The 14,697-nt window shown below is 35.9% G+C and overlaps 1 protein-coding gene across 1 annotated transcript in view; it reads left to right on the top strand.

Moving 5' to 3' along the window:
* The first annotated feature begins 778 nt into the window (after window positions 1–778).
* LOC145285008 (uncharacterized) overlaps window positions 779–14,697 on the top strand; it is a 343,910-nt gene continuing 329,991 nt past the window's right edge. Inside the window, exon 1 of the mRNA XM_080134094.1 lies at window positions 779–831. The gene's annotated coding sequence lies outside the window, so the exon portion shown is untranslated. The remainder of the gene's footprint in view (window positions 832–14,697) is intronic.

Here is a 14,697-nt window from a genome sequence, read left to right on the forward strand (position 1 = left end):
TATAAACTTACCAACTTAATAAAGATACTAGACTACCCGTGACCTGTTGGGTCGGTATGTTATATTAGCGATGGAATTCATGTATGAGCGTGACACTTGTGACATAAAGAAAATAGTTTTTTTGACATAACAGAAACATTTCTATGAAAGTATATTAAAATGAAAAAGAATATGGACAGATTTCTATGAGTCGTACTGTTTATAATTGTTTATTTTTGAAAAAAAAAATTACAGTTACCGAATTATAAGAGGTTGGCCATACTTATAGGTAAATGTACACTGAACAGATACCATAATACTTATTATAGTTAAATTCAAATTTTGATATATCTGCTTTTTTTTTTTTTTTTTTTTTTTTTTTTTACATCGTTCATTTCTGTATTACGTCTAAGTTATTTTAAACCCCACTCTTCCCATGTTAAATAATAATTTCGAAATAATAACTTTAATATTTCAGTGCGCAGTTCATGCACGCATGCGCAGCCAGATGTCGTAAACCGGAAAGTGGGTTACATACATCGTTACAAGATCATTTGAGTTTTCTAATTATATAGATATATTTCTATTATTACATAGATTTGTTTCTTATCTCTTTCTGCTCAGTATCCAATTCTGTCCATCTATACAATAAATCACACACGTGCGCGCACACACACACACATGCGCGTACGCACACACACACACATGCGCGTACGCACACACGCACACACATTATTCATTATGTATCTATTGTCTATCTCAGCTTGTATATTACCTATCTTTCAACTTGTTTCTTTGCAGTATCTTTTTTTGCCCATTGGTACATTTACAAATACCCATATTATGTACAAGGTAAGTAATAAAAACGGCCTTACTTACTTGTCTCGAATGTAATATAGAATGTTGAGCTCTTGTTGAAGTACAGCAGAATCCCCCCCGCATCCTTTTCATCTTTCACCACTTACAAGAGACAGACGTAGACAATGTCTGCTGCTGGTTGTTCTTCATTAGAGTCGCCACCTCCCAGCTCATAGCAGATTCACAATTACTACAACTGGCCCAACAACTCTCATCTAACAGCAACCACTTACATGCATTCCGTTTTCGAAAGAGTATCTACAGCCAGCCATGTAGAAATTATCTTTGTTGTTAACAAAAGTGTTCCGACATTTTGGTTTATTGTTTTATTATTTTCAGGATTTTTATGTTTTGGTTCACCTGTTTGACGGCAAATCAATCCGTCTTCTGTTCTATAATACTATTAGTGGGGGAGGTTATCTCAATATTCCATAAGAATCTTTCACGTAGCGATACCTAGTATGTGAAAGATTCTTTCAGCAATCTGTCTCACTATATATATGTATATGGATTTAAAATAATATTTAAAGCGAATTTAAGAAATAAAAGTATATATGAAACTTTGTAAACGTTTCAAAACTGAATGTTCTTGTCTCAGCTCCAAAAATATGACGCCATTGATTCTGTTTTTTTTTTGTTTTTTTTTGTTTTTTTTTGTTTGTTTTTTTTATGTTTTTTTTTTCTAATTAATCTGGCTTCTCATTTTTTTTTTAACTTCACACGTCACCTATTCTTGGTTCAACCGTGGGAACCATTCTGTTTTGCAGATTTGACTCATCTTAACATATGTACCCAATATGCATATATCAAACTTTATACTAGCTGACTTAATCACCATTTACCTAGTCCTTAATATGTAGTACATTTATAACTAGGTATACCGCGATCGCCCAAGAAACTGTTGCTCCCACTCCTAAATTCCATATAAGCAACGTTAATAAAATTTTCAGCTATCTATAAATATTTTCTTTTATCTACATAAGATTCTGCTTGTTCTTTCTTTAGTTCGACGTTATGCTAAAAAAAAAAAAGACAAATACAATGTTTGAAGACCAAACTGCTTCAAGAAAGGCCAAATTCACGAAATTTGTCTTTAAAAAGGCTAATCTGGTAACTCTGGACAAGAATATCCAATTGACCACACTTTGATGTAACCTCGTTTTCGAATATCCTAATGATAATATATGATTATTGTTGTAATGGTTTGAGAAAGGTACTTTTACTAATTTTGATGTGCAACGGTTCTTCACTGAAAAAAAGTGTCCGTGAAATATTAAATAAAAGAAAGAAACAGAGTAAGAAAAGAGGTGTTGAACTGAGTGAATTACAGATTCTCTTACAATGCTATTTTGTTATTTTTATTGAACTATGTAGCACAATATTACTTCCCCAGTATTTATTAGTATTTATTAATTTGTTTTATATTTAAAATGAACGGTATTTTCATAAAATGCTAAAAATACTCATCAAAATTTTCATAAAATATTAAAAATAGGCACTCCGTTTTATTGGTTTTTCTGTCCAAAAAAACTAATTTTTTCACTATATAGAAAAATATCAGCTTCATCAAAACATATTTTTGATCAAATATATTTCTCATTTCCAATATTTTATAAGGTTCTCTTAATAATTATAAATATTTTTAAAGAACAATGAATGTTTAAACGTCCGTATTACTTCATTACTAAGAATGTTTTGTACAGTCCAAAACGTGAAATAAAGCGATGGATTCTTAGCAGAACTTACCAGGTTACTTTTTAATCATTTTAACATTTGACTGTGAAAACCCGACCTAGTCACAAAGAAACAAAGGAAAGAAATGCAACGCAAAATTTTTTTTAGTTGAAAGGAAAGGCATTTATTACCGGTCGTTTCCACCCCAAGCCACTTAACACATATTTTTCAAGCGAGCTACAATATGTCCGCATTCCTTCTTTTCCCTTCAGTCTCAGTCTGCAGCTATAACCAGTTGTTATGTCTGTAATGTGTTCTGCTGTATATGGTTGTGTGAAAATCTCGTTAAAGTTTGAATAAAATGAGACTTGCATCTTATTTAAAAGTTCCTATCGTGCCACCACATGGTTAAAAACACTCTGTCGTGTCGACACGTGCTTAAGTCTCTCTCTCTCCCCTATGTGCTTATCTCCGTTTGTTTTTGTTCTTTTTCCTCTTACTGTAACATCATGCTCGTGCCACTGTTTGGTCATTTTCATACATGTCAGTGGTTTAATTAGATTACCTACTTGATACTATTCTCGAGTGTGTCTGGTTACTCTGTGTAAGAGTTTGTCATGACAAACTGATATAAGGATATTCCATCCTACAAAAAAACTCTGACCAAATAGTGAACAAACAGTATTTGAAACCTAAATAAGATCTCCTTGATGCAGCTATAAAACGGGTTCATATGAGGAATCGTATTTTCCCTCGGCACCAAAACAGAGTATAGGCCATTGTTGAGATAGCTTGTTCATTGTTGAGTGAGGTATATCTCTAGTCCTTTTTATTTTTACAAGAACGTCACCAATTATCAAGGCTCAAAGACCATTCGAGGATAAGGGGTTACGTTGGACTTGAAAACGACAGTGTTATCTTTAGCTGGGAAGCAGTCCCGTGGCATTGAATTCCAAAGAGGAGTAATTCTAGGGGAAAAGGTTTGCTCGTAGAATTAGTTTTAGGTACAAATAGGAAGTAAGGGTAATTGTTGGCAATTGCTGTAGCTAGGCGAGTGTTTGCCACCAATGTTTTAGATGGGAGGGATAAATTGAAGCTCAGTCGAGCATCTGTCATAAAAATCATGAGAGAGTACAGATAGATTTGCTAAGTCTCTTCTTTGAGAAAGAGGTAATATGGAGAAGAAGAGGTCATCCTCCACAAGATTTCGAAGTCAGTTTTTTGCTCTGTAAGGTAAGAAAAGGTGTTCTGAACAGCCCCTCTCCAGATGTGGCAATAGTATCCGATTTTAGGATGCATTTGGCTTTTACATAGGTAGAGCATCGAGTTAGAAGCGAGATACTTTCTGGAGTGATGGAATGATCCAACCATTTTTTTCTGGTGATTTTGGCAATGGATTTGATGTCATCCATTTCAGATCAGGAGTGAATGTGGGTCCTTGAAGCTTGCCAAAGCAATATACTTCTTAAAAATGCGAGCCATTTATTTTAATTGGGGCCAAGTATGAATCAGAGCATTGGTAGTGAGAAGACAGAAGCTTGGTTTTGGATGCATTAAAATTAACCAACCACCCTTTTCTGCATTGCATCACATGCTCAACGTCACAAGAAAGAAAATCAGAAAGATCTTGTGCACATCTAAGAGGTCCATTTTAATTACTTACTGGGCAATATCAAATAATGAGCAACAATGAATTCATGAATGACTCAAGGGAAAGAAATAGATAGAGAGGCATTTTTTGCAGGCCAGAGTGGTCTTACGATAGAGCACTGGCTTTTAAAATCCCACTTTCGGCCCTTGTCTCACATCATCCCACACTGGGAGAGAGAAAAACATTAAAATTGGGCGGAATTGTACATCCGGACTGGTATACACGTAGTAATTGGCACAGGGCATACATCCATTCAGTACGTATTTGTCGTTGTGAAAACTCTACTTGAATCTTAAGTGTGACTGACAGACGGTCTTTTATATTGTTACTCGGACGCATCTAAAATAAACGTGTCTAGTTTCAAACTGAAGTCTGTGGACAGACGGACGAAACCCCTTACACAGTTGTAAAGGCATTCTAGAAACTAGTCTTCATAAATCTTATCTGCTAGATTCTTTTAGCTTTTGTTCTTTTATTTATTTTTGTCTTTTTCACAACCTTTGACCTTCACAGTGTATGTCCAGAAAAAAACTGTCTTGCCTACTTAATGATCCCTTTTTGTTTTTTTGTTTTTTGTTTTTTTTTTATTGCTACAAGTAAATTATTCCAGTTTCTCTGGTGAGATGGATTGTCTGGATCTTTTCAATGTTTGGATCGATATTGTTTGTTTACTCCAGACAGATTACAATTCGCCTGTTCATTGATCACAAGTGATCCATTGTTAAACTACTTTTATTTCACTTTATAAGTCAATTTGAATTTGTCAAAATGTCTGACTATAAACACAATTATTCTATCCTGATAATTTTATGGAAAACAAGGAAAAACAAAAGAAAGTTTCAAACAATTTAATAAATATTGTTTTTCTATATGTAAGCATTCTTGAATTTTTATGTGTGTATGTGTGTGTGTATAGATTAGAATGACAAGCACACAAAAATATATATAGATATACGGACACAAACATATAGCTATACGGACACAAACATATAGCTATACGGACACAAACATATAGCTATACGGACACAAACATATAGCTATACGCACACAAACATATAGCTATACGCACACAAACATATAGCTATACGCACACAAACATATAGCTATACGCACACAAACATATAGCTATATGCACAAAAACATATATAAATATATACACACACTTATCTATACACATACACACAAACTTATCTATGTACATACACACAAACTCATAATACACATACACACAAACTTATATATACACACATATAGACATATATATATAAGCATCTAAACGCACATATATGTACATATGCACAAAAACGCATATATATATGCATATATACTCACGAACACACACACACACATATATATATATATACACACACAAATACGAACGCATATATATACAAATACGAACGCATATATATATATATATATATATATATATATATATATATATATATGCATACATATATACACACACGAACACATAATGGCTGTTCTCTCGGTTTCAGATACGACAACCTCTTTTATTTTATATCCTCTCCACTCCCTCCCTTACTCTCCTCTTAAATTATGTGTTCGTAGATGACTCTTCACCCCAACCAAGCTGCGACAGATTTTGGCATACCTGATCAGTTTTGTTTGCAGCGATATCATTGGGGTGCAAGATAGGTTTTGCACATTTATGCAAACGACCTTTGAAGCCAGTAAGAGATAGGCACACTTTTTCGCATATGTTGCCGTTAGTGTAGTGACTTTGTTGGACCCTGTCCGCCTTTGCGAACCAAGCGGCTATTCACAAAGTATTCTATGCTTTCGTGAATCGGTTCCACCATTTACTTCTATTTAAAGCCATTTTCCCAATTGGTTCACAGATAGTCCGGCTTGTTTTAAATAATATTTTATTGTGTCCTGAAATCTTTTTTCGGTCTTGATGCACTTCTCTTTCGTTCCCATATTTTACCATAAAATAATTGCCTTGGAAGACAACTGTCACACACACACACACACACACACACACACACACACACACACACACACACACACACACACACACACAATGTGACTAACTCATCGGAGACAACTTCTCATGACCATTGATCGAATGCTTGATAGCTCTGCTTTTTCTAATACTTCTGATTCTAAGACATAAGACTACCATTTAATATGAAGTTATGATGTCTCTATCTCAGGCAGCGTTGGTGAAAGCCCTCAAGAAGTTTTAGTTTGTGTTTATAGAGTGTTATATTTCCGTTAAAGTAAAAGTTTCTACGGCACGTGATTTTGCACACGTTCCTTTTCCTTTTTAAAAGGGCTGAGTTTATTTTTTCTTCAACATTTCGTTACTAACAGTTCCTGCGTTTACTGCTGCTACCTGCTGTTATGTTTACTATTTGCTCTTTACGATAAAACACCACATAGTGTCCATGTTTCTCTTGCATACAGGAGGGCCGTCAAAGCATCCACTTTATACACGATGATTTTCGTATATAACTTGATACCATGTTGGAATCACACTCGTATTTTTAAATGCTGAAAAAGACCATAAAACTCTTTCAATTCGCTATGAATATTATAGCAAGGAATAAACGTTGCTTAAAGATAAAATTTCCAATATTCTCGGGGCTTAATTTTTTATTTATTTCGGTATTTCCTATGTTTCTTGCCGTTTGTTGATCCAAACTTAGTTTCAAACGCGATCAAAGATATTTTGTTTACTTTATAATTTATCATTATCTTTTTACTGTATTTTTTGTGTTGAGTAAAATTACATATAAGAGAACATGCCAGCAGATTTTGCTTCCATTAAACAGAGATTACAAAGTCATACAACAAGTATAACATTGCATGTTGTTTCATAATGACCGCCAAATTATTTGTTAACAAAAGCAAAGAACACAATAATCTGATAAAATAGTAACTTAAATTCAGTGTTTTATTTGCTGACGGTCATGTTAACGTTATCCGCATTGCACTATCTTATTTTCCTAATGTTGCACTGACATGAGCCTCCTTACTACTTCCATGCTGACTTATGATAAATTAGAAGATGTTTTGTTGTATTGAAATATTTCTCCCTTGTCAGACACCTGTAAGATTATGGAGTCCAGATATATCTTCTATATCGAATACGTGATATCTAGCATGCGGAAAGAGTTCACAGACTGGCTACTCGAATGGTGCAGGGTCTATGGATCTGCCCTGTGAAAGCTTTTTCTTTCCTGAATACCGATAATAACACGCTGTTCTCATTTTGGCCTACAGTTTCTTCGATGGACATTATAACAAACCTGAGAAACTATCATTCACGTATGCATTATTAGGAATTCTATGCAGATACTACAAGAAATTATTTTACCACTGATTTTGATTGAACCGAAAGAGGAGGCGCTTTCTAAGTGAAATAATGAATGTGACCACACATCAATTCAAGATGACTTGTGACAGCTGCTGGGCTACTCATCCTTTCCTGTGCAAAGTTTTGCCACTCATTCTGAAGCATTCTAGTTTTATTATATTGCAAAATTGAATTGAATTGTGCCACCATCGCTAGAAGATTGACTTAGAAGACTAATAGACGCTTTCTATTCGGTTTGTATTTTCATCAGTTTCCTTCTCCTATATGGGTTCTCTTCACCATTGCTGAGGAAACCCATCTACTTACTATATGGTAACCCATTGGAATATCAGAGAATGGCTAAAAAGGAACTACACCTGGGCAAAGAGTGACGTGGAGCTGTGCAAAACAAAGCTATTCAGTCCATACCCACATACCTAATACACACAGCAGCTAGTTGTCCCAAATGGTCGCTGATCTATTACTGGTCATGTAACGAAGCCACTGACATGTATGCAAATGACCATGCCGAGGAACGAACGTGATGTCACAGCCAGATCAGAGGAAGAGAAAGGAAAACAAAGAAAGAGGTGCACGTGGCGGACAAAGACTTTCAAGCACATGTCTGCACAACAGAAAATTTTAACCATGTGGCGGCACGATGAGAGCTTTTAATCACGCAGCGGCACGATGGGAGCGTTTAATCACGCGGCGGCACGATGAGAGCGTTTAATCACGCGGCGGCACGATGAGAGCTTTTAATCACGCGGTGGCACGACAAGAACTTTTAAACAAGATGCAAGACTCGTTTATCCTCCGAACTTTTAATAAGACTATCGGACGACAGTATACAGTGAAAGGAATTACAGGCATAACAGCTGATTATAGCTGCAGAATAAAAATTTTTTAATTGAACCCGACGAGAAAAGCAGGAATGCGACCATATTGCCCTTGGCTTGGAAAATACGTGTTAGATGGTTTGTTGTGGAAACAATCGGCAATAAATGCCCTTTTTTTTTTTTTTTTTTTTTTTTTTTCAACTGAAAAAATATCTCAAGTTGAATTTTTCCCTTTGTTTCTTCGCGAGACTTTCATATACGACGTCGGATTCGTATTAAAATGTAATGACAACGTTACAGCCAGACTTTATATCGTGTAACTTTGGTGATCTAATGATGCCAACATGATTATACCGTGTACAATGTATCAGGCTGCCTTCCTGTTGACACTCGCATTTACGTATGTAATAATACGATAAAACGGTTATTATGGTGACCGCAAACTGGACTGTGAAGACAAAAAGCAGTGTGATACACAATATACGGTGAGAAATTAATTGCAGTGTTAACTATATAACAAGTGCACTATATTCACTAATCGGCGTAAATAGTAAATAGTAATAGTAAAAACGTAAACAAAGACTCCTTACAGAGGTTGGAAGATGAGTTATTTGTAAAAATTCAGCTTTTCAAGTTTATCATAAGGATTCTCGCGTCCGATAATACGCACTTCAAAAAGGTCAGAGGTCAAATAAGCTTTCCGTAGGGGTGTGGCTTATTAGTCAAACAACTTAATACCGCATCCACGTTAAGTGGTTTCGTCTTTCAGGTGCACAAGTTCAAACCTTATACGTATGTTCTTTTCTTTGTTAATTTTCAGCCCCTGTGGGTAAATATGCTTTTTTTTAATGATATTACCTACGCAAACCGACCCTATTTTAGTGTTTAGTGTTCGCTACTAAACTGAGAGATCAGAGCTCAATCCTTGATTGAATCATACCAAATATTTAAAACATAATACTTTATGCCTCTTTGCTTAACACACAGTTACAATATAAACTAGTGCAGGGTTATATATATATATATATATATACTTCATTTACTCACACAAATTTAATATACGAAATAAGCCTGACGAATTCTACAGTGGATGAAACGCAGAATATTCAGTGTAGCTTAATCGCTATACATATTTTATAAATTACTATATATATATATATATATATATATATATATATATATATATATATATGATAGCGTTAGATCACCAAAGTTAAGCAAACTTGTGGCTTGTCAGTAGTAAAATTGGTGACCATTTGGAAATGCCAGGTGTTTTTTGCGGTGTCCGCTTATCTCCGGTCACATTTAACTCCTTCTTGCTACTGGACACAAGCAGTGCCGATTCAGGAGAAGGATGCTCGTGGATTGCGCAATTCTCGTACAACAATTACACATACAGCTATTCTTACACAGGGAATCATTGAATGGAGGCATCGAGATATATATTACTGTTATTTTGTACTATCATCATCATCATTATGGGTGGTACTAATAATATAGTTTTAGAATGGGTTTGGAAATCACAGAGTTCGTCGTCTAATTTCCCTAGCAAGGCCGGGACATGAGTCCGCTAGTACACACACACACACACACATGTATATATATATATATATTTTTTTTTTTTTTTTTTTTTTTTACAAAGGCATCACCACATTATCAAGGCCCAGAGGCCACTCAAGGATAAGGGTTAAAGAGTGTACAGTAGAAGTTGGTCAATATAGTAATCATTAGTAATGAAAATTTGGTAAATTTAATAACTTATATGGAACGGCTCATCAAGAACTTATTTACTTTAGACTTGAACAAAACCATATTGTAGTCAGCCGGAAAGCAGGAAAACGGAAGACAATTCCACAGGCGTGCAGTTCTAAGAAAGAAGCTTTGTTCATGGAATCTACGTTTAGGTTTAGGCACAGATAAAGAGTGGGGGAAATTATTGATAGTGTTTACAGCTAGACGAGTGTTTCTTGTGAAAGTTTGGCGAGGGGGGACCATAGATTGAAGCTCAGTTGAACACTTTCCATGAAAATAACGATACATCAGAGACAAACTCGCAACATCTCTTCTGTGAGATAGAGGTTGCAAGGAGGAGAAAAGGACATCTCCTACGAGGCTACGAAGTCTATTTTGAACTCTATCAAGGCAGGACAAGTTCTTTCTAGCAGCTCCTGCCCAGATGTGGCAACAGTATTCCATCCTTGGACGTACCTGGCTCTTATATAGATAGAGAATAGCATCAGCAGTGAGATATCTACTGGATCGATAGAAAGATCCCACCATTTTTCCAGCGGCCTTGGCAACAGATTTGATATACGTGTTCCATTTAAGATCAGGAGTAATGGTCAAGCCCAGAAGCTTGTCAAAACTTGAGGCCTCCTGAAGACGAGAGCCATTCATTTCAATTGATGACAAATGTGGATTAGAATGTTGATGATGTAAAGAGAGAAGCTTGGTTTTAGATGCATTAAAAGTAACCAGCCACTCCTTTCCCCATTGTACTACGTGCTCAAGATCAGAGGAGAGAGAATTGGAGAGAACTTGCTCGCTTACTGTCTTAGATGTGGTACCATAAATGGTAGTGTCGTCAGCATAAATGTCTACAAATGATGTAAGGATATGATTTGGAAGATCATTAATGTAGATCAGGAAAAGAGTTGGGCCCAGGATGGATCCCTGAGGGACACCGGCATTAATATTGTGAGCTTCTGATTTTTGCCCCTCAACTACTACTCTTATGAATCTATCAGAAAGAAATGATTTAATAATTGAGAAGACTTTTCCAGCTATACCATAGCTAGCGATCTTATGAAGTAAACCTTTATGCCATACCCTATCAAAGGCTTTAGATATGTCAAGAGCAATTGCCCTAGAAAGATTGCCACCGTCGAGAGATTTGCTAATCCTATGCGATATAACTGTAAGGACATCTGCTGTAGATCTAGCAGAACGGAAACCATATTGAGTGTCACTAAGAAGGTTATTTTTGTTGAGATGTTTGATTACTTCTGTATTTAATACAGATTCTAGCAACTTACTCATGACGCACAGGAGACTTATTGGCCTGTACTGAGAGGGGGATGAGCGATCACCTGAATTCTTAAATACAGGGCATACTGATGAGATTTTCCAGGGAGATGGGAAACTATTCTCCTTAAGACAACGTTTAAACAGTTTTGTAAGTATGGGCGCTAGTTCAGGTTGAAGTTTTTTGAGTACTATAATTGGAATACCATCAGGGCCAGTTGCTTTACTGGAATCAAGGTTTTTGATTAGCTTGGCAACATCACGTACAGATATACGTATATCACATAGCGTGTTTTCTGATACAAGAGGAAATATTGGGGGTTGGCGGTCTTGGTCGCAAAGGGTAGAATTAGCTGCAAAGTTCTTGACAAAGAGTTTGGCTTTGTCTGATGCTGACGAGATTACCTCAGATCCATTGATAATAGTTGGGATGGAGCACACGCTTCTGTTCAGGATTCTGTTTGCTATTTGCCAAAACTGGTGGGAACCAAGCCGCTGCTCAGCTACTTTGGACTTAACAGATTGAGCATACAACTCTCTTGCGTTCCTTATTACTTTCTTACAATGGTTGCTGGCAGTCCTGAAAACGGCTTTAGTTTCCATACATCTATTACGTTTGAAGCAGTGGAAAAAGTGATTTCTGTGCGCAATGGCAGCAGCACATTCTGGAGAGAACCATGGCTGGCTGTTAGGTTTTTGCTGAAACTTTTTAGAGGGTATGAAATGGTCAATACCTACAATTAACCATTCAGTTAGGTCTAATACTATAGAGGACACATCCTTTTTAAACATGGAATGCAGAGGTAGATCAGATATAAATGTACGGAAGCTATCCCAGTCAGCCTTAGTGTATCGATATACTGTACGATGAAGAGGTACGTCTGGGGACTTATTACATTTCATTTTTATCTTAATTGATACAACAGAGTGGTCGGAAGATCCAAGAGGCGACAGAACAGAAACTGAACATAGTTCAGGGCAAGTTGTGAGAAAAAGGTCTAGTAGGCTCGCATACTGGCCGTCATTATCGGGTACACGGGTAGGTTCTTGAACAATCTGAGTGAGGTCATAGGCAATGGAGAAATCATGACAGAACCTCCCCTCATCATCGGTCTTGTTTGAGTGGGTCAACCATTCGACGTTGTGAACATTGAAGTCTCCACATACATGAATGTTAGCTGAAGGATAAGTAGAAAGGACTTGGTCAATTTTCTCAGATATGCTTTGAAAGATAGTAACTCCGCTGTTGTGGGGGCGATAGAGAGTAAATATAAATGCAGTAGTGTGAGCTAAAGCAACCCGGAAGCACATATAAGGTAAGTTAGGATCTTCCCTGGAGATGTCCCTCCCACATGGAAAGCTATCTTTAATATAGGCACATATTCCATGCCCATGGCGATCTTGGGGGTCAGATTTAGAAGTTAAGTTAGAGTATCCTGTAATTGCAAACTCATCAAGGGAAATAGCCTGTCCAATGCCAGTTTCACTTAAAAATAAAAGGTCTGGTTTAGTCTCCTGTAATTGGGTTTCAACCTCTGGAAGGTTAGAACGTAGACCCCTGATGTTGGAGAAGGAGACATGGTAGTAGGGGTCTACGTTGGAAGTTGGAGAACCGGGTTTAATCGAGTATTTTTTTTTGAAACTTGTCATGATGAAATTTTGGAATTTGTGGACTAGGTCGACAGATTTACTTAGAGCAGGACAGAGAGGGGAAACTAAGAGAGAAAAAGAAACGAAGAATTTTTTTTTTTTTTTTTTGTACCACATGATAAGGTAAAGCCGTAACAATTACCCACTAGTATGGCATCGAGAGGCCCCACCAGAAGCTACTGCATGGTCCAGATTCCATTCACCAAATGGCAATACAGCAGCCCCAGTACTTTGCACCTGCTGATAGGACAGCCTCCTTAGTGGTTAATCCAAGGTTCGGGTCCCTGACTATCAGGCGGATAACGTCAGCCCAGACAAAACGTTTACCTCCAGCACCCTTACTAGTGACATGGCTACAAGGATAGACATAGAAACAGAAAATTTCCACCAACTCTGCCAACTGTTCGCGAAAAATACTGCCAACCTAGAAAACAGCTTTTTCTTCTCCCTTTGTCAGAAAAATCACTCATTTAAAAATGAGGACTGAGGGACAAATAAGAAGAAGCGAGAGTAACAGGAGCTGCCGATAACGCATCCACAATGCGTTTTCTACTCTCCATTAAAAAAAAAAAAAAAAAAAAAAAAAAAAAAAAAATAAAATAAAAAATAACTATTAAGTATTGTACTTAATAAAAGTCCAACGGACCTGTTTAAGGGAAAGTATGGTGATAGATTCCCCTCCCACGAACTAAAAATGAGTACAATTAGGTAATCTATTTTTGCAATCAACTCGGTAGATAAATAAACATTTATGGACGAGAAAAAAAAAAAAAAAAAAAAAAAAAAAAAAAAATTAAAGCTAGCATTTAATACAACAGAAATACATAAATTAAATACTGAAATAAAATGTAGTTATTAATATTTGAATCTTAAAATAAAAAGTGCGAATTAATAGAGAAAAATCACTTATCACAACAACGCATTCCGTCTCCAAACTAGTGAAGAATTTAACTTTTAATAGCGTTCAGAAGATTTTTTTTTTTAAATTAACCGTTAAGAGAAAGCGTGATTTTATTCTGAACTTTAACTAATCACGTTTTAAGAAACTTATGACATAAAACAAAATCGAATGGGGGGGGTTTCTTCCGAAGTTAGTTGGTGACGTTATAATTGCGAGATAAGATGGGAGCCAGAAATTAGGGGTGGGGGACTGAAAATGATAATATAATGGATTGATTATACAATATTTAAGATCAACTTGGTAGATAAACATTTATGGACGAGAAAAAAAAAAAAAAAAAAAAAAAAAAATTAAAGCTAGCATTTAATACAACAGAAATACATAAATTAAATACTGAAATAAAATGTAGTTATTAATATTTGAATCTTAAAATAAAAAGTGCGAATTAATAGAGAAAAATCACTTATCACAACAACGCATTCCGTCTCCAAACTAGTGAAGAATTTAACTTTTAATAGCGTTCAGAAGATTTTTTTTTTTAAATTAACCGTTAAGAGAAAGCGTGATTTTATTCTGAACTTTAACTAATCACGTTTTAAGAAACTTATGATATAAAACAAAATCGAATGGGGGGGGTTTCTTCCGAAGTTAGTTGGTGACGTTATAATTGCGAGATAAGATGGGAGCCAGAAATTAGGGGTGGGGGACTGAAAATGATAATATAATGGATTGATTATACAATATTTAAGATCAACTTGGTAGATAAACATTTATGGACGAGAAAAAAAAAAAAAAA

The sequence above is a fragment of the Euprymna scolopes genome, chromosome 9, assembly GCF_053919585.1.
Source record: "Euprymna scolopes isolate OS-2025 chromosome 9, ASM5391958v1, whole genome shotgun sequence".
NCBI lineage: Eukaryota > Metazoa > Mollusca > Cephalopoda > Sepiida > Sepiolidae > Euprymna > Euprymna scolopes.